This window comes from Amblyomma maculatum, chromosome 1 (genome assembly GCF_055883805.1).
Source record: "Amblyomma maculatum isolate TAMU_Amacu chromosome 1, ASM5588380v1, whole genome shotgun sequence".
Classification (NCBI taxonomy): Eukaryota; Metazoa; Arthropoda; class Arachnida; order Ixodida; family Ixodidae; genus Amblyomma; species Amblyomma maculatum.
The window spans coordinates 186,802,882-186,823,438 of record NC_139344.1 but is presented as its reverse complement, the minus strand read 5'-3'; the positions used below and the strand labels follow the sequence as shown (position 1 = coordinate 186,823,438).

General features: G+C 45.7%; 1 protein-coding gene across 2 annotated transcripts in view; it reads right to left on the bottom strand.

Annotated features, from left to right (window-relative positions):
• LOC146205137 (cuticlin-3-like) overlaps positions 1-4,685 on the bottom strand; it is a 35,836-nt gene extending 31,151 nt beyond the window's left edge. For both annotated transcript variants that reach the window (XM_084586845.1, XM_084586848.1), the window contains exon 1: positions 4,476-4,685. The gene's annotated coding sequence lies outside the window, so the exon portion shown is untranslated. The remainder of the gene's footprint in view (positions 1-4,475) is intronic.
• Positions 4,686-20,557: the final 15,872 nt, after the last annotated feature.

The window sequence follows — 20,557 nt, the reverse complement described above, 5'->3', positions numbered from 1 at the left end:
CGTAAATGTTACAGCTTTCGTTTTGTTGCGAAAGCAACACTTCGACAGACAAAGAGAGAACTCGGGTAGCCGCAGCTACGCCGCTTCACGGCGTAGCTGCGGTTTCTTCATAACAAAATCAGCCTGCCATGACATTTGAATTCACGTTATGCCGCGGGCAGGAGCTGACAACTCGGGTCGCTCCTTTCATATGTGAGGGAAATATCAGAATCAGCCTGCTAGAACCGTTTGCATTCTCGTTACCCCTACGACACGCAGGCACTTCCATGCGGCTTGGTTAAACTTTATATGTGGGCTGATAACTTACGCTCTCGCCTCATACCCTTAAAGGATGAGCTTAAGTGTCCCCAATAATGTAGCACCCTGCACTGATAGGGCGTGATATGGGAATAATGTAGCAGGCAAAAGAAGCTTCCGCTTCCATACAGGTTTAACCAGAGCTAAACCACAACTAATTTTTTGAAACGTTTATTTCCATACGTCATTGATTGTACCACTTAGCGATTCCGGCAAGATCTGATTGCAAAGCATTAGTATCGTGAGGGTCAGTAATCGTTCTGTAAATAACACAGTCGTGGGAAAAAAGCCTAATTTGAGAACTGAGGTTGATGCTTATGTCATTAATGTAAATAGGAAAGAGGACAGGCCCAAACACCGAACCTTGAGGCACACCAGACTTTACATGAATTAATGCAGAGCAAAATATATTGATAGACACAAACTGCTGTCGGTGAGTTAAAAAGTTAACAATCCAATTCACGACCTAGCTGTTTATGTTAAGATTGGCAAGTTTAAATGCGATTGTGAGCGACTTTGTCGAACGTTTTTGCAACGTCGATGAATGTGGTATCAATTCTCATTAATTGGTGTACCACGTCGTACAAGGTCGCCTACGAGTTCGAATAACTGTGACTCACAAGAACGACCGTGCAAGAATCCGTGTTGATTTTGAAAAAAAAAAAAAAAAAGTTGTGCTGATTGAGGCACTTCATTACTGCTGATGATATGATGTCTTCCAAAACATTGTACGGTACACTCGTTAATGAGATGGGCCTGTAATTTGAGAGGACAGAAGGATCTCCAAATTTAAATATAGGTATAATGCGGGGGATTTTCCAAGCGTCAGGCACAATTACTGTGTCAATAGACTGCTGAAAGATTGCTATTTCAGGACGCCATGTAAACTAAAAACAACTGCAAAATTATACGCAGTAAATGTCGATTAACTTCCGGACTCTTTCTTGGAGTATGGAGCAAGCCTTTTACGCGTTTCTATTCTCGTTAATTCACGAGAAGAGAAAAATGACATCCAGGGCAGGGAGAATCGTCACAAAATAGTACTCCGCGGAGCTGCAGTGCCCTCAGAGGGCGTCTTCTTTCTCCAGAAGTCTTGTGTCTCGCTAGCGCGGAAGGCCGGGTCTGCGCCTTGTCCATTCGGGGGCGACAAAACAAGGCAGCCAAGTTGCGCAAGTTCTCAAGTGAACTGTTGCACCCTTTCACGTCGTGAGCAGCGGTAACGGCAAGAGGCGCGTCCCACGAACTGTCCTCCTCTCTGTTTTTCCCAAGGCCACCTCGGCGCGCGCTGATGTTCCATGCAAGCGCGATCACTGGTTGTCGACCGAGTCCATTGACATATTTGAGTGTGCCTTCTTTACGAATACCACGGTTCTACAGTATGTCCCCTACGAATTCGCTGCTGTGCAGCGTGTTCAGCTCCGAAAGGATAAGGTGCCCTGCACAGACATGATGCCACTGTACAAAATGTGTCCATCAGAAATACCCGATATATATGGCAATTCTGTTTAATTTCAGCGAACATCAGTGAACTGACGGCCTACTGGAAGGCCCATGCGCTATACTGATTTATTTAAAAGGAGGCAGAGCGGTACAATATGTAATTACTGGCCATCGGTCAAGTTTATTTGCCTTCAGTTAATTTGGCATGTTGGGGTACGGTATATATTAGATCGTTTATAAGTGACAAATGCATGTTATGATCATTTAGCTATCTCAGAAAAAGAACGGCTGCTCCTTGCTGTCCAGCATTGTTCATGATTTCGTAGTGGTGCTGAGTTTACTTTTGTCAAGCGTTTGATAATTCAAGTATCTAAAAAGATAAATTTATTAAACTCCGTTACACTGCTCTGTCAAATTACTTTGAGAAGGAGGAGGCACTTCAAAAGTGGGACCAGTTTTTCTGTTACTTAAATTGAAAAATTCGAAGTAATTTAAACCCTTTCACAGACGCTTTCTGGCTTTTGTATATATCCGTGCTTCAGCCAGAACCGCACCCCCTTCGATGTAATTTTTAGCATTGAGATAACAATGTATGAGAAAAAAATTGATTACTAGTCGTGTGTTGTTGTAAAAAAAGTATCCAAAAAATTAAACAGGCTGAAGCTAGTACTAAAGCCGTACAAATAAGCCGCATGACAGTGGTACCTCTGCCTATAAATGCTTGGGCGCAATTATTTCACAAAACTCCTTGAACCTCACAGTAACGGAACGCCCTGAAGTGCTATGTCTACTACAAAGATTAAAGCCGGATCCTCAAACAATTCAGAGTCCATCTCATTTTAACGAAGTAACTCCGTGTTTTCAACGTAAGCTAAAGGTACGGCTGGGAATCTATCACTGCTTGATCGCTTTGAAACATTTTTCAACATTGTTTTCTCCCTCATCCGATGCGACAATTGAACGCTTTCGCCTCTCGTACTTCGTCCAACGAAGTGATAGTGATGAAACAACATTTCACAGTCAAGTTTCCGGCCATGTAGTACGCATTCTGTCTGATCGCCTATTGCGAAAAGTATCGTAAATGGATCCAGCCGTGTATTGAGAAGCTGCCACTGCAGGCATATTGATTCAAGGCGTCTAGAGAGAAAATACAGGGTATAAACCACTTAGAGCTCGCAAAACTGAGGCTCATAGAAGGTGGAAGGCAGCAACAGAAGTGCATCCTTCTGAGAACGGCTCTGACTACGCTGCCAAGAACTGAACTTCTAGTAGCGCTTTAAAAAAAAAAAAAAAAAAAATGATTGTCTGGAGGTGACAATTGTGTTAAGGCCCGCCAGGACGACGCGTACTCTTTGCGACCTGCCGTAGTATGGTTACCACTACCAGCCAGCCGGCCTAAAGAAGCTCTGTCGGGATGTTTGTCATTTCGTGGCGAGCAGCCATCGCCATGAATTTCATGAGCGACAGGGCTGCTTTGGAGTCAGTGTGCGGCACCTAGATGTGCTGTATACTGCAATCGTTTCGGGCAGTGTGTCATAAGCAACATTTGCAACAGCTGTATGCCGCCGTGCACGGCTCTTGTGACCAGTGGCAGAGCTGTGAGCACCGGCGCGAGAGCAACATTTCCGGCTTTTATGGAGGCGTCTGCAAACGCTCATAATCTTATGCCTCCCACAGTCGCCTGATTTTCAGGAGCACTCTCAACTCATCCATAGATGATTTATTGTCAGTAACCGCTATTACCAATTTTACAGACGGCCTGATCAACAGCCAAGGAACCGTGGTTCGAGTCCATGAGAGCCTGTAGTTACTGGGAAACCATGTACTAGCGCATTATAGTGCTGCATCGCTGGGCCACCACATGCCTGAGCACGCAGCTTCGCAGCGCGAATGACCGTTGTACGGCATACCGGTATGAATGACCGCACGCTTCCAAGGTCTCAAGCCTTGCCGCTAGAAACTGAAACAAAAATCCAGTTTTAAAACAGTTTGACCCAGCTGGTGTGAGGAGTCAGCATCCCATTGCCTCAGAGATGTCAGAATTATGCGCAAAACTCGATGGAATAAATGATTTCGCTCTGCCGGAGGCAACCTCTTGCGCTTTAGAGAGCGTGAGGGAGCGAAAAGGTGTTTCTAGCTCCAGCTCTCTCCGCATCTTCGCGGAGCGCGGCTTTCGATGCCTTATGCAGAATGCTGGCTAGCGCACTAAGTGATAGCAGTTTCGTGCAACTGGTGTTTTAGATATTATATGCAGAATCAAAGATCCCCAATTCCACACCGGACAGGCCTCATTTGCTCAATTTGAACCCTAAAGGCCATTTGCAAGCTAATGAGTCTACGCGAGAAGTTATACAGTGCTATAAAAGATAAGTCACGTGCCAAGAACTCAGGATAGGTAATATGACCACATTTACAGCCAATAAATTAATTGCCTCATCTTCTTACCTTCACGTAACATGTGTTGTAGAAGGCACGCTGGCGAAATGTCACTTCACTTAAAAGCCCAACGAAAGAGTGAAATACTGCAGTGATATCGCCGTGAGTCATGGTTAACTATTGTGAATGTGCTATCGCCCTCACTATGAGCTGACGCGGTGTAGCTCATACTGGGCGCGATAGACCGCTCACGTGGGACCACGTGAAACGAAAGCAACTTTTCCGTGGAAGCTTCCAACTGCGTAGCTCTCGACATAAGAGACAGTCCATGCCAATGCACAACCGTAGATTTGGACACTCACCAAACCTAATGCTCCACCCGGTAGTGGTGAATTAATCCCCGGCCGTCGAGGGACTGGTGAGCGCCGCGGACTTGTCGCGTGCTTCCGTTGCGCGGGCAGCCGCCTGCATCGAAAGCAGTTGTCAACGCTGAGGAGATCGCAGTTGGTCTCCGAACCGTCTTCGCACCGAGTACGCGCTGGTGGGACTCGGCGCGCTCAGATGTATGCAGTCATCCGAAAGGGGCGCGTGAATGCGCCAAGGAGCGGCCGCGCCGTAAGACCATGTGCGCTCCACTCTCTCCACGTCCCTCTTTCTCCTTCGTCGTATGGGTTCAGGGCAGACACGCACTGGCGGCCTGTGTTTCGCGGCGAGCCGAATCGGGAGTCCCTGTGGGTCGGCCAGAAGCCTCGACGCGAAAGAAGGAATCGTGATGCTGTTGTCGGGCCTCGAGGGCGGCCGCTTTGTTGCCCGCGAATGTAGTGCAGAGCTCCCAACTCCGCTGCAGCCGCGGCGTGAGCGCGAAGCGCCTGAGGTTCACCTGTTCTGAGTCATTAAGAGTGCACCGACTCTCTCGCATGCGCAGGATAAACTTGGGCACAGCGACGATGCTCTTCTTCTGGAAGCGTCTGCAGAAACAGTCACCTACTCGACCCAGAAACTCCGCGAGAGTGCTGGTGTCACAGTTCATCTCTCCTATATAGTTGTCGCTGATTCGACGTCGGCTAGCGATAGCGCGCGGAACTCCGGAAGCAATCCCTCAAATAACAAGTGGATGAACGCGCAAAAAGCGATCTTTTCCGCTCCGGTGATGCAGTCGTGCGGGCTGGAAGGAATCGAATTGATGGAAATTTTGACTGAACGGCTTTCAGCGCCTATCACGCATCACTGCCAGTCATGGGAAGACTGGAACTGACATCCATATAAATGAACCTTCCGAGTGGAAAGAACGGATAGTTTCTGGGTCGCAATACTTTCTAAATGCGTAAAAATAGCAACGTCTTCCCCTTTCGTTTGCTCCTCACGGCCAGTCGAAAAGCTTCGGCCTCTCATTAGGCTGGGAAAAAACGTCCCCGCTAGCGAACAAAAGTGTCTACCGCAGTAATCAGTACCAGAGAAAGCGCGAAGTGCGTTGAGTTCTGTATGTGAAGCGTGAGGGCTCCGACATTGTGGATGCTAGTGGGGAAGTTTCTTTTTACGCTAATTAGCCAGCTGTCTTTAAATTCTGCGACCGAAGCCAGAGGCACAAAGCTCGTTCTCATTCACATGAAAGAAAGCGGCGGCGAACCATTTTCGAGCATAGAGTTACCCGTTTTTTTTTCTTTGTAGCATTTTGTGCTGCAGAATGAATGTCAACAAGCCCTATACAGTTCACAGCGAATGTGTACTGCATTAATGCGAACGTTAATATGCTCTTGGTTGCTTCACTGCATATTTAAGACATGAATGTTGAAAAGTTGGATAAGAGAGTTGTTCTTCACAATAGCGCCATCTTATCGTGACGTTGTTTGCGCGGATGAGAAGGCCCGCATGTTTCACTTCGACAATGAAATAAATTGGTTAGGAAATGTGAAGTAGCTCTCTTTCTCTTCTCGATGGAAACCGTGAGGAAATTGAGAACAGTGAGAGAGGTGCTATTGCGATCAGGGGTCCATCCTAAGTTCACGTGGATCCTCCCGCAATCCGCCTTTTGCGGCAGGATGTGGCGCCATCATGCGGGAGCGGGCGGGAAACACATTGAGCGGCAGTGTAGCAGACGACGCGAGAGCGCACCATACGAAATGGCCACGCCAACGCTGGTAGAAAGCGAAAGCTTCCCCCCTTTTTTGGCCTCGGAGCGGAAAGTAGTGACAGTGATTGCAGCATATCATGTTCACGCAGTATGGGGGAAGGTAGAGCGTTTTCACAATCCACTAATAACGCACGTACGCATATACAATCTTCGTATTGTAAGAGCGTGTAGCGCGGGCCGTGTTCGACGTGACAGAATGAGACGCTCTCAGCGTGCAGGTTTTCGGCAGACAGGAGAGCGTGGGGGCAGAGAGAGAGAGAGGGGGATCTCAAAGGGCAAAGCAGCCAGGGGTTTGTTGATGCTGCAGAGCTAGGTGGAATCGTCTCCTGTGACTTTGAGCGGCGCATATGCGCGGGGTGTCTTGAGTTACCGAGCACAATGCGGTCACCGCGGCGCCGGCATGGTGCAATGGGCGTCGCTTCCTCCTCGCGTCATCTACAACCGTGCAGCTATAGGATTTCATCCACGAAGATCGGCAGAGAGTCACATATACACACCCCGTGAAAAGGGCATTGTCCCGGCCCGAATGCACACCTGCAGGAAACTCGCTGCATTTTTCTGGCAATGGATGATTCAGAGCTGTAGCCGGTTTCTGGCCTCAGGAGTCAGAACGGATGGGGTCGCAGTGGTGAAAAGGTTCTCGGTGCGCAGAGAATGGTCATTCTGTTGTGAAAGGATCTCCAACGTTCATTTCTGCCTCCGCCGCGATTTCTGCGGAATCAACAACTTGGTGACACATGTGAATCTCCTACATATCGGATGCGCATCTCGGTCAGGAACGATCCACTCTGCAAGTGAACGAGCATGAACCCTCCAGGAGACTCATTTATTGTGCCGGGCGGTTTCCTTGCCGTTGCAAACGGTTGGACGAAGATGACGATTATCAAGCTCCCTAACGAAGTGCACCTGATTGCGTACATTAAAGGAACAAAGTCCGGATGCTTTGGCGTGCACGAAGGCGAGCCTTTTATTAGAAAAAAAAATACTGTGCGTCGTGCAAGTGTCAAGTGCGTCATATGCTCCGAGCGACAAAAACATAGATACTACAGGTATGTATGCATCTAAGCGAAATAGGCACGATGAAAAGTACCTACTGGAGTTTTCACCCAGGCTGTAGCGCACCAGTGATAGGTGCAATGAGGATATCTTCGGTGCGTGATTGCTTCAGTTGCACCGGGGCCTGAAGGCGATGTATTTTGTCCCTTCTTATCTTTATGTGGGAAAGGGCTATAGGTAGCTTAGATATCACAGGCGGCTGTGTGCGCTACGCCGTAATATTTAGCATGTTTTATCGTGACTGCCACCTCACTAACAAGAAAAAAAAAAATACGGCGTTTTAATGCACTGCCGTTCGCGAGCCTCATGACCAGCTCAACCACTCGGCTCGCTAACGGCGGTGCATCACAACAAACACCCTTTTTTTCTTCTTTTTAGTCAGGCGGCAGTCGCGATAAAACATGCTAAATATTACGGTCTAGCGCACACAGCCACCTGTGATATCTGCGCTACCCGGCCCCTTCGCACATAAATAAAACAAACGACAAAATACATCGCAATCAGACGCGCCGAACAAGTGCTCATTGCGGCTATCACTGGTGGGTTACAGGCTTGGTGCAAACTCCGGTAGATACTTTTCATCATGCACATTTCCTTTAGATGCATACATACCTGTAACGAAGTGTTTTTCGCACAGTCGAGAGCACGCAGTCGGCTGCCAAGGTCGCCCATTCACGTCTTGACGCTTGGTTGCCCTAATCCAAGCTTCACGCCGTTGCAGGTCGCGACTCGCCGAAGGAAACCTAACAAAACGCGTCTTGCATCCCGGCACGCCTCGAGAGTGGCAGCCGTAAGCGGCACAGGTGGTTGGCATCGTTTTACCGAGGCTGTGAACGTAACGCGCCTCCAGCCCCCGTGCGTTGGCTATGAGTGCGGCGACGAGAAGCGCCGTCGACGCCTCTCAATGTGTTTTCATCAGTCGCCGCTGGGGCTTCGCGCATGCGCAGAAAACTCGCGCAAAAGGCGGATTGACAACAGAAACGAGCCAAACAGGTGCCAGTGAGCGAGTCATCAAATGCGCAGAGGCAGCGCCGCGCCGACTGCGCCGGAGTTGCCATTTGTCTCCTGTCGCGGTGGCCAGCCCCTCTTCGGGGCGGAAGCGAGTTACCGTTTCATATCCTGATCCCGCCTGGCGCCCACAGCGGCGACGACAAACCCTTCCCCTTTGTTGGCAGAATCAGAAGCCCGGCGACGATTCTGCCAACATTCGATTCGGCGAGCCTTAATTAATGGGGTGCATAAGGGTAGAAGAAAGTATCTCCCTAGAGCTAAGGAAGACCACCACTGATCCCGCTCGCAAACTTCTCCAGGCAGGCGTGTGGCCTTATGGGAAGTACCGATAGGGAAATGACCTTCCGGATGAGCGACTTTTCGGACTGTTTCAACTTGGTGCTGAAACTCCCTCGCCAGCTAACTGCACAAAATGCATTCTTCGCCATCCCTCCCAGGCTGCTCGTGCCTGGGTGTTTCGTCTTTTCCTAGCCAGACTGCGGTGAAGCTTTACGTTTGACCACCTAACCCGACTCACACATCAACTATAGTGGCAGCGGTGGGATTAGGAATCCTTGATCCTGAGGTCACATCAACAGTTCGTCAGCTGTGGGGTCGTCCACGCTTGGTCGTGGCATCAACAATGGTTTGACTTTGAGAATCTGCCAGGTTAACTCAGGGACTTTATCAAGACCGGTAAATTTTATTTTCTGCAGCACTGTAGCTTGTTATGAAAGTTCTCTTTCGAAATTAAAGGGCCCCTGAAACGACATTAGAGGAGATGTTGTAATGCATGGAATCCATACAGGTGCTCTTTGTGGGTATTAGAGTTAAATTTAAAGCTTTGCGTGAAGCATATAATTTGCAAATGTTATTTATTAAGTGCTCCTGGCTATCACCCGCAATCGATTTGGGCGACACAGCCCCACGCGCAAACCTCCCCGATGACATCATCGGGGCATTCCGGGTGCGCCCATTCATTGGATCTCCCAAGTGACGCGGGCGGAACGGGGCTTGGTGAGGTGTCGTCGCGACTTGTTCTCTTCATTTTTTCTTGTGCGTTGGCGTGCACTGATTTGAGAGGAGAGAGAAGAAAGACTCCATTTTAGATCGGCGATATGATTGTTACTAATGAAGCTAGCTGAAATTTTTTTGCGTTGTGGAGAGGACAGATATGGGACACCTATTGCTTGTGCGCTCTTTATAATTTTAGTAAATAGCTTTTTATGAGCCCCTTAAAAGCTTTGGAGCATCTGTCATGCCCAGGGGTCCTTGCAATATGGCTTTGTAGAGCAACATCTGCATTTATTAGGACGTTATAAACACATGTCAATGAGTTAAAGAGGGAAAATGAAGTACATTTATGTGAAAGGATACATAACATGCTCTAAGGGGCTCTGTTCTGGAGTCGGGAAGCAGATGAAGATTTCTGTTATCTTGAAAGTGCAAATTGGATGCATGCTGACGCAACTGCACGAGTTGTTGCTGGACAAATATACCCTTAGAGTACTTGCAAGTACTCCAGTGATTTTGGGTGCGTGTAATATGGCTTTTTAAAAGTTTCAGGCCTTTTGTGCCGTTTGATAGTAATGCTGCCCTGCTCTTATTAAAACACGGGAAATTTAGCTAGGCACGGCATATTTTGCCCACATTTCTACATGCTAGATTAAATGTCTCACGTTGTTGTTAGTGTATAAACTAATTTCGCCTGTCTGTAGCAGCAAAGTTAAGATGTCAAGCATCTCATTTGTAGCATCTTACATCTTAATCTACCCCCAATATAGCAGCTTTTGAGGCCCGAAAATAAATGAATCTATAGGTCATTCGTGTACTTCTCAGTATTTGATTCTTGCCAAGTCGTTTTGATGCAAATGTGAGAGCGGGCTAAAGAAGTGAATTTTGAATGGGCAGAAATGACACCTGCAATATGTATTTACCTTAAAAATGCATGGTTTGAGCACATCACTGAAATAGCTAATATAAGCTCTTCAGTTAGCCTTCAGGAATATGGCTTACCAAGATACTTTGTTGGGTGAGTTGGTAAACATCCATTGTTAATTTAAACAGCGCGAACAGGAAGACACAGGAAAAGATAAAAGGAAGCCACAGTACAAGCGCTGACTCACAACTCAGCCTAAGCCTTTACTCCAAGGCCGAAACAAAACAAATATGACTAAAAAGAAGCAATCACGTGAAACAACCGCTGGGTTCACCTGCTACACAAAAAGTCACTCAAGAAAGAAATCTCTTTGCTTGAAAGAGCAAGAGAAGTCTTGCTGACACACTTATTGTTCCTTGAAATAAAATATGCTTCAACTATCTCTCTCGTCAACTTTTCTTTGTGGCGATACAAAATCTAACCTGGTCAAACATGGGAGTACACTTCTTCTCCTCCTTCTTCATTGTTTCACAGGAATGGCAATGTGCGCGCTGTTTAAAATAACAATAGTTAGCATTCAGCCTTTGTTCTGATATTTTAACGATGTGCATGCTGTTACGTAGGCAGATTTTGGGAGGCCAGTGAAGATTCTTTTTTTGCTTGTTTGAGGTAATCGTGGTATTTGTTGCAGTGGCACTCATACGTGAATCAATGTTGTCTTCTGCTCCACTCTTTTTCTTTCCTAAGTAGAATGCAGCCCTAAATACCACGAACTATTTTGTTAATACAGATGGATATAATAGACAGAATATTAAGTTCGGTTTGGTTTTGAGGTCTAACGTCCCAAAGCGACTACGGCTATGAGGTGCGCCGTAGTGGAGGGCGCCGGAAATTTCGACCACCTGATGTTCTTTGACATGCACTGACATCGCACAGCACACGGGCGCCTAGCTTTTCGCCTCCATCGAAAAGCGGCCGCCGAGGCCGGGATTTGATTCCGCATCCTTGGGCATAGTAGTCGATCGCGCTAACCACTGCGCCACACCGGCGAGGCAGAAAGAATATTAAGTAATGCATTAAGTACTCAGTGAAAACAAAAATTTTGATATATTACCTCAAATATGAAACAAATGTGTAAAACAGCTGTGATTACAAGACTAACGCTAGAAACATTACTTACCTTGAACATTGAACAGTGAAACAAGTCACGAAAACAAAGAAAAAGTGCCCAACTGAAGCATGCATCAGATGACGTATGTAATTTTCATCACCTGTCTGCAAGACATGGAGGGTAATTTAACTATATGCCAATATCTGTAGCCATTTTGGTCCCGCCGGATTGACATTTTCAATGCAATGTCCCTTCAGTTAAGCCAGTCCTGTGCTAGTTGCATCCACTTGACCCCCCCCCCCCCCAAAAAAAAAAAAAAAAAATTTTAACATCATCCGACCACCTAACTTGCTGCAACCCCCTGCTATACGTTTGCCCTCCCTTCGACTGCAGTCTGTTAACCTTAGAGACCATCGATTATCCTTTCTTCGCATTATACATGCCTTGCTAATGCTCATTTCTTCTTGATTTAGACTGCAATCTTATCAACTCTGGTTTGTTCCCTGAATAACTCTGCACACTGGCACACTTTGCCTAGGACCAAGCCGCATCCCAGTCCTAGTTTGTGCCATTCCATCAAAACTCAGATTTTTCTTTCTCTTAATCCGATGGAGAATTGCGAGGAAACGGCCCTGGCTGTTAGCACATGGTTGTTAAATATGTACACACAAGCCATCGGCCAACCTAGTGTTCGGCATCACGAGGTGAAAGGCCTGGGTAAAGAGCCTGTAGCTCCCTGTTAACGTGGGTTTGAAAAAGGCACAGGCATACGCAGCTGATGCAGGTGAGATTGGAACCATTAACATTGGGCTCAGAAGCCGAGCGCCACCGCGGCGGTAGTCGCGTTATTAATCAGCAGTGCATCGGCTAAGAAATAAGTAGTAACAAGCAGCTTATTTAAGTCCGTAAACGTCGTGCCCAGGGATCAGAGTGACACTTTAAAACGCATCTTCGATATCGCTACCCTGAAAAATATTATACAAAAGACTAGAGCAGAGATTGTTTTGTGATGTCCATACTGCATCACTAATACCTCAGTGAAATTGCCAAAATTAATAAATGTGGTAATATTATTAGCGAAGTTATGAATTTTTTTCCGTAATTTCTAGAATATTTAGTGTATTTGATAAAGCGCACGGTTTTGAAGAACTTTCAATGAATCCGACCGACCGGGTTTCTTTACATGCTCGAAATTATCTAATCTCCAATGTCGGCGCACCTGGTTCCATTAAAACTTTAGCATTAGACTGAAGAAGACATGGTAGCAATTAAATTACTGCATTGCAACTACATCGAGTTAATTACTTTCCTCTAATTTATAATGCAGTGATTACTTATTTGTACAATCTTAGAGAGAAAGTGATTAATTACTGTAGAAATTACTTTTATTAGGAACAAACCACTGCTCATTGGCTAGGCAGAGAGTAGAACTATCGATCGTTTTCAGGGTCCGGCTCCATAAAGAAACGGCTGGGGTTATAGCTGTTAAACCGATTTCAGTTCGAAAAAGCACGGGAAGCTGCAATTTCAGCTGCACATGTGGGGGGCATCTGGGGGCCACTGCATTGAATAGCGGGTGTTTAGCCCTACCTAAACATGGTTATAGAGATCGAAAGCACTCGCCATGTAGTGATTTGACGCATGAGCTGTTTTAGTTTCTCTTCCTCGCAAGTTTCCCCAAACAATAATGAGAGTTTAAGGCGCTCGGCTACAGAACCAGGGTACCCGGGCTCGAGCCCAACAGGTTTGACTCCGCTCCGATTGTTTGTTTGTTTTTTTTTATTGTGAAAGCGCTGCAAGAGGTCATGGTCGGCCATTGGTCAGTCATGGGGCTTCATCACTCTCTTTAATGGCTGACGAACTTGAAACATTCATCGCACAGACTCTGGCGTTAGAGCCGCTATATCGAGATTGAATTATAGGCGCGAGGCCACGTGGTTGTGACCTCACGAAACAGCTTAACTAATCACAGAGATAGCACAAACGGGGTCGGACAAGAAGCTTGGTCGGTATTGTAGTGAGCGTATGAAAGCACTAGGGATGCGAAAAACGAAAAGTCTGGGCAGGCTTGCAAAGTTGCACACGCGTGTGAGTGACAATGTGCTCGCGGCCTTGGCCGCAACTTTGGAACTTTGATAACGGAGGGGGGATGCACAGCTGTGAACGGTTCATGCGACTTTGCACTCAAGGCTGACGAAATTGTTAATAATGACATAATTATAGCGGCTATATGGCACAGTGAAGAACCACTCTGTTTTCAAAGCGGGGAAAATTTTGACTCCCACTTTGAGGCTCAGGTGCTCCTGCGATGCAGTACATTGATTATTAATTTTGAAAGGTTTAGGTTACGGTTTGTGGGGTTTAACGTCACAAAGCGACTCAGGCTACGAGAAATGGTGGAGGTCTCCGGAAATTTCGAACACCGGGAGTTCTATAACGCGCACTGACATAGCACAGCGCACGGACGCCTTGCTTTTCGCCTCCATCGAAAAGGGACCACCGCAGCCGGGATTTGATGCGGCATCCTTGGGCAGAGTAGTCGAGTGCCATAACCACGGCACCACCACGGCGGGGCTAATTTTGAACGTAATAATATTGTCATGTCATTATTAATGTCCATTATAATAAAATCTATTCACGCTTTCGCCATTTTAATGAAATATGTATACACCTTAAAAGTAGTTTCCCTATGATTGAAGCCATGACGTTGAAACGGCCATTTACATCAACAGCGGAGGAAATCCTTATTTTGACTTATTATTGTTTTTCATACGAACCAATCTGCGAGCACTTCACTGCATTCAAATAAACGTAAGCTTTTTCTTTGCAGTTTTTTAATGCTTTTCGATTGTTGCAGCAGTACTATTTTCCGAGTGGCCGCTGTCTTTGCCTTATATTGCAGTGGGCAAGGCAGCACCCGTGGGATGCAGTCGCAGCTAAATCCTTTCGTCTTTTTTATGCAGGTCTTTGCCTCGTGCATCGACCCTGTTTCTGTTCAGCTCGTCGGCGGCGAATGTGCTGCTTCTTGGAGTGAACGATATCGGCATGTGCCAGTGACAGTGCTTTTCCCCGCCAACGCCGGCTTTTTCAACGACAGCGACGGCCGTTGTCCGGAACTTTTTCGACGTCCGCACTGGCTATCCCAAGGAACATCGACATCATCAGATCCTCCGGGAACCGCCCATGAGGTTTTCTTTGCCAGTGGGCAAGGCAGCACCCGTGGGGTGCAGTCGCAGCTAAATCCTTTCGTCTTTTTTATGCAGGTCAGTAGATATCGCTGCTCCTATGAATTTAAAAGTGATTCTCTTTGTTTGGTCGTGCTGCCTTGCCCAGGCGTTTTGCTTGAAACAGTTGGAGAGTGTTTTGACTCATTTTGTTTGCTTGCACTTTTGCTTAGCGGTGACGTTGAGCTCAATCCAGGCCCAGAGGTAGCAAAAAAGCTCGATGAAATTATCGAGAATCAAAAGGTTTCTTCATGCGAACTACAATCTCTAGGAGCAAAACTTGACCTACATATATCAGAGACAAATCAGAGACTTGCTTCAATTGAAAGCAAACTGGAAGTACTATCACAAACAGCTCAAAGGGTTGAAGCCTGTGAGCACTCGTTGGCAGAATTGAACAGGGACATAGTTTCGCTAAGAACAAAGGTGGACTATCTTGAGAACTACTCTCGTCGAAACAACCTACTCATTTATGGCATTGAAGAGTCAGAAACAGAAACAGTAGATGACCTTAGGAAGCATGTTCTAACCGAAATCTTTTAAGGTAAACTTGAAATCAAAGTAAGCAGTTTGGAGAGGATACACCGCTTGGGAAAGAAAGCTGAAGATAAAAACGTCCCGTGATTATGAGGTTCTTTGATTTCGCTGAAAAAGAAGAGGTTCTCCGGAATGCTTCAAAATTGAAGGGTTCCCAAACGTCCATTTCAGAGGACTTCTCGCCTAGGCTACGGAAAACGAGAAAGCTACTATGGGCTACTGTTAAGGATGTTAAGAAGCCTGAAGATAAAGTGTACCTCAAATATGACAAATTAGTTGTCAATCAAGTGGTGTATGCTTGGGATGAAAAGAAAAACCGAAGGTATAAAGTAAGTCGTGCCGGTTCACATGATATTGGTCATAGCTCTCAGAGTGATGCAGGAGCAACCTCTGAATTGATGAAAAGTGCCGGGCGTGCGCGAAGGAAATGTGCTCATGCTTCTACTTGACAAGCTGCCAGTTCAGCTCGGTCGTCTTTCAACGCCCTTAGTACTCATCATCAAACTAAAAAGATACCGTCATGTATAGAGAATACCGTTAGAAATTCCCTTGGTAGTCAGGCGAAACGTCCACCTGAACATAGCCAATTACGTGTCATATCTTTGAATGCCAGGAGCATTGTGAATAAATTAGATAGGCTTGAGGTGCTGCTCTTTTCATATGATCCCCATCTACTGGTTATAACCGAGACGTGGTTGCACAGTGGTATTTTTGACGAAGAAATTGTGCCTCCGGGCTACGTCATATACAGACGTGATCGCGGTTCACGTGGTGGAGGGGTTGCTGTGATTGCCAAGCGTGAAGTGAACGTAACGCTCCTTGATCAAATTGATCAGCATGAAAGCTTGTTTGTGCGCCTGATAACACATGGCTTCACCTTTTACCTTTGTGCTGTGTATCGCCCACCTGATGTTACGGATGATTTTATGTCTAGTCTTTTCGATCGTTTAATGCATTACCAGAGTCGGAATTTAATGCTTACCGGTGATTTCAACCTCCCTGCCATCGACTGGGACAAACCGTCGTATGGCATATGTGCCTCATGTGATGTTATTTTAGATATTATGTTCTCATTAAACCTTAAGCAAGCTGTTCGTGAATACACCAGAGAGTCATCTGTTCTTGACCTATTCTTTGTTAGCGAAACCTTTTTTGATGGAGTGCTTGATGTTGAACCGGGAATCTCTGATCATCGTCTATTACAGTTTTCTTGTACTTCGCCTACTGCTTCCGGGATGCGTCCAGTTAAATTGATAAAGGACTACGCTCGTGCTGATGATAATGCAGTTATCGACGCCTTACAATCACTGTTGAACAGCTGTGGCGGGAATGACGTTCATAGCTTATGGCTGCATTTCAAGAATGCAGTGCAGTACTGTACTGAACATTTCGTTCCGCTTAGAAAGGTTCGCACTCACCGTCACAATCCTTGGGTAACTCGTGAAATTGTTCAAATCAAGCGCAAAGTGAAGCGATGTAGGAAAAAAAAAACAGCTTCCTTACAGCACTTCCAAGTTTTGAAACAGAAACTTGCCTCAAAATTAAAACTAGCGAGGTCTCATTATTTCAATACGACGCTCCCAGAATTCATCAGAAGTGACCCCCAGAAATTTTGGAATTTTCTAGATCGAAAGGTTGAGCAGTTGAGTAAGGTTCGCATTGATAATGACATTGTCACCGACTGCACGAAAATAGCACAAGGTTTTAACCAGTACTTTCAAAGCGTGTTTCTGACGGTGACGGCAACCACAGCTAGAGTTCGAATTGAAGACCAACGTAACATACCAAATATTTCTGTAAATGGTGTTCTGTCTATGCTGCGTAAACTCGGCGATAAAAAATCTGCGGGCCCTGATGGGCTCTCAAATGTGTTTCTTAAACGTTTTGCGGCGCAAATATCCGAGTTTTTAGCAAAAATCTTTCAAGTTTCTTTACTTTCTGGTGAAGTGCCGGAAGACTGGAGAATGGCCCGTGTTGTTCCAATTCATAAGAAAGGCGATGGGCTAACCATTTCTAATTACCGTCCAATTTCTATCACTTCTTCTTGTTGCAAGTTATTAGAACACATAGTCTCTGGTTATCTTAACTCCTTTCTAGCTGAAAATAACATTTTATCCTCCTTGCAACACGGCTTCAGAAAGGGTATGTCCACTGTCACGCAGTTGGTAACTACAGTTAATGAATTTCAAGTAGTTCTCGATAAATCTGGGCAGATTGATGTCCTCATTTTAGACTTCTGCAAGGCCTTTGACACAGTTTCCCATAGTAAACTCATTTATAAATTAGTAAGTATTGGCGTCCCTAACTACCTTGTTAATTGGATTAATGCTTATCTTACAAACAGGAAACAATACGTAGAGGTTAATGGTTTCAAATCAAACGAGCTTCCAGTCACATCAGGTGTATCCCAAGGGAGCGTGTTAGGGCCGCTGCTTTTCATAATTTATATTAATGATCTGTCTGTTTCTCTTCCTGATAATGTCTCTTTAAGGCTTTTTGCAGACGACTGCATACTTTTTAAGACCATAAATGCGCCCAACGATCACTACACCTTGCAAAATTCGCTATTAGCTGTTCACCAATGGTGTCTTAAATGGGACATGAAATTAAACCTCGACAAAACAGTCCTATTGCGAATTTCACGTAAAAAAACATATCAGTCATTTCTCTTACAGCCTGCTTAATCATTTAATTGCGGAGACTACACATTATAAATATTTAGGGGTAACCTTAACTCACGATTTAACTTGGTCTTCTCATATTTCCGACATTTGTTCCTCCGCATTTTCCAAGCTGTGCTACTTGAGGCGAAAACTTAATGATGCTCCAAGTAAACTCAAACTTCTTGCATACACATCATTTATTAGGTCTAAATTAGAGTATGCTTCAGTTTTATGGGATCCTTATTTAAAAAAAGACATACATAAAATAGAGATGGTGCAAAGGAAAGCGGTTAGGTTCATTTACAGTAAATACAAGAGGTCAGACTCACCTACTACACTAATGAAAGCTAACCATATTCCACTACTTGAACTACGCAGAAAAATGTCCCGTTTATTGTTTATGCACAACCTCTTAACACACAAATTAAACATACCTCGCCCTGAAATTCTTAAACAATTGTCGCGCAGGACACATCATTCAAGAAGTAACCTGCTCGAACCCATTTTTGCAAGGACTGACTCTTTCAAGCACAGCTTTTTTCCACGGACCATTTCCGACTGGAACTGTCTTCCTGAGGCCATTCTCCAGTCTTCCAATTTCATTTAAGCTCTAGAGTTACATTTGTTTGAATGATACAGTGTTGTATTTTGTTGACTTGTTCAATACTCTAATCCCGTGTTTTGATTTTTATTTTTATTTGTTGTTTTAATGCCTTGTATATCCACTCCTGCCTGGGCCAAAATATTGGCCTGCAGTATTTTGAAATAAATAAATAAATAAATAAATAAATAAATAAATAAATAAATAAATAAATAAATAAATATTAAAGGTAGTACATGTTCCTTGAGCTTGGGAAATTCGAAAAGTTAGTTCCTCACAAATAAAAATAACTAAACATACTTTTAAAGATGAATACTTTGCGTTACAGCGTTGAAGAAAGCACAACAACAAAAAAGGCCGAGATCTTTTAGTAGCCATAATGTATTGCCGCGAAACCTTCAAAACAGTATTTGTTGTTTTTTGGCGGCCGCCGGCATACAGGCTTATCACTCTGATTCTGGACCGCGTATCGGTTCCATAATCTTTGTTTGTTAATGCTCGATGTCGCGAGTCACACCTTTATCAGTTTTGTTGTAGCACAAGATGCACCGAGATCTGTCTCGAAGGTTCCGGCCACTCGGGTGTCTTTCCACAATGTTCCAGCCCGTGCTGGTAGCTGTTTGCGACGTTATCTAGATTGTTCTGTGCAGCCTTTAAATTGAGCGTTGCCGAGTGTGACGAGCATTCTTTGTTCGACGATCGACGATCGACGAGCACGTTTGTTTCTATCGCCGCCGCCGAGTTACCTAGTTCTTTTGCGGGCGCAAGTCAGCCCAAATAAGGAGTTTCTTTAGGGCAATCATCGACCCTTCATTTGTGTCTTCGACCTCGTCACCACTACGTGACAGTATCTTTTCAGTCTCTGTTATTTAGATGTTACGTATATTTAACAGGATTAAGGAGCAACATTTTTCACAAAGATACCTGATATCGATTTATGAAATGCATAGAAAGACAGTATCGACAGGAATCGGTACTATCCATGACTGTCTGCGGCACAGCCTCTAACCACTTAACGCGGGAGTATCTTTGGGATGATAATCCCGAGGCGCGGTGCATGCCCCCTCGTAAGGTAACAAGACTAAAAATAGTTCTTACTGCCCTGTCACTGATGTCGCTGCTGTACTACATTCGCGCTCGCTAAGTGCAAAAAGCTCGTTGGGACGACCCAGAAAGGTGGCTACATTAGCGTGTTTCTGGCAAAAACTCGAAACCGTGACAGCGAGGCAGGCTTCCATGCCGGAGCGAAGCGTGTTTTCTCAGGGTCGTGTACCTTTCATAGCGGCCAATAAAAAGTGTGGCGCTTTGTGTTGTATTTGTCACCGCTTCTGTATGGGTTGGCGCAGCGAGTGGCGCGTCCCCGCGAACATCCCGTTGCGAGAAGCGGACGTCGACAACATCCCGTGCTTCGGGCGGACTCTTGCGGCAAGCACTCACAGACGCAGGAATGTTTGTCAAGACGAACTTGTGGGTGTATATCACGAAACTGAGGCAATTGCATAGGGGGAGAGAAAGGGCGACAAATGCAGCCTCGAGAAAGTTCTTATTGAGGACCCCTATGCTTCTTCGAAAAAAAAAAAAAACAAAAAAACAAAAACAAAGTTAGCTTTCAGGACAGGAGAGGCGGGGAAGGAAGAAAGTGGGGGTGGAGGAAAGTAGAGATATGTCGAGTGCTACGACCGGGTTTCGCATATCGCCTCCATAGAAGCGCGGCGAGGATTGAATCCGCGTCCTCAAGCTCAGGAGCTGAGCTACCGAACGCACCTGCTCTTTTTGCTACAAATAAAGTCTCCAAAAGCACGATGGATATCCTACCTCATTCAGCCTCATTACGTGTTTAGTGATACTAGACAGATTTAGCTTGTGGGAGACACGTGCTATAGTTGACGTATGCCGATTTGCCGGACCCCTCCTGCACTGACGCAGTGGCCTCGATTGCACCCACTCCTGTCAATGCGCGTGGGCGGGAAGGGTACGGCAAACCGTTATACGTCTATACTATTACGTCTCCATCGATCTAAATCTCTCTACGTGTCTTCGACGTTCAAGTTTTACAAAATCTTACGCTAAGAGACTCGGGTATCGAACGTATCGTATTGGGCCGTAGTGGTCAGTGGTTAGGGCGCTCGACTACTGCGCCCAAGGATGCGGGATCGAATCCCGGCCGCGGCGGCCGCTTTTCTATGGAGGAGAAAAGCAAGGCGCCCGTGCGCTGTGCGATCTCAGTGCAAGTTAAAAAACTCCAGGTGGTC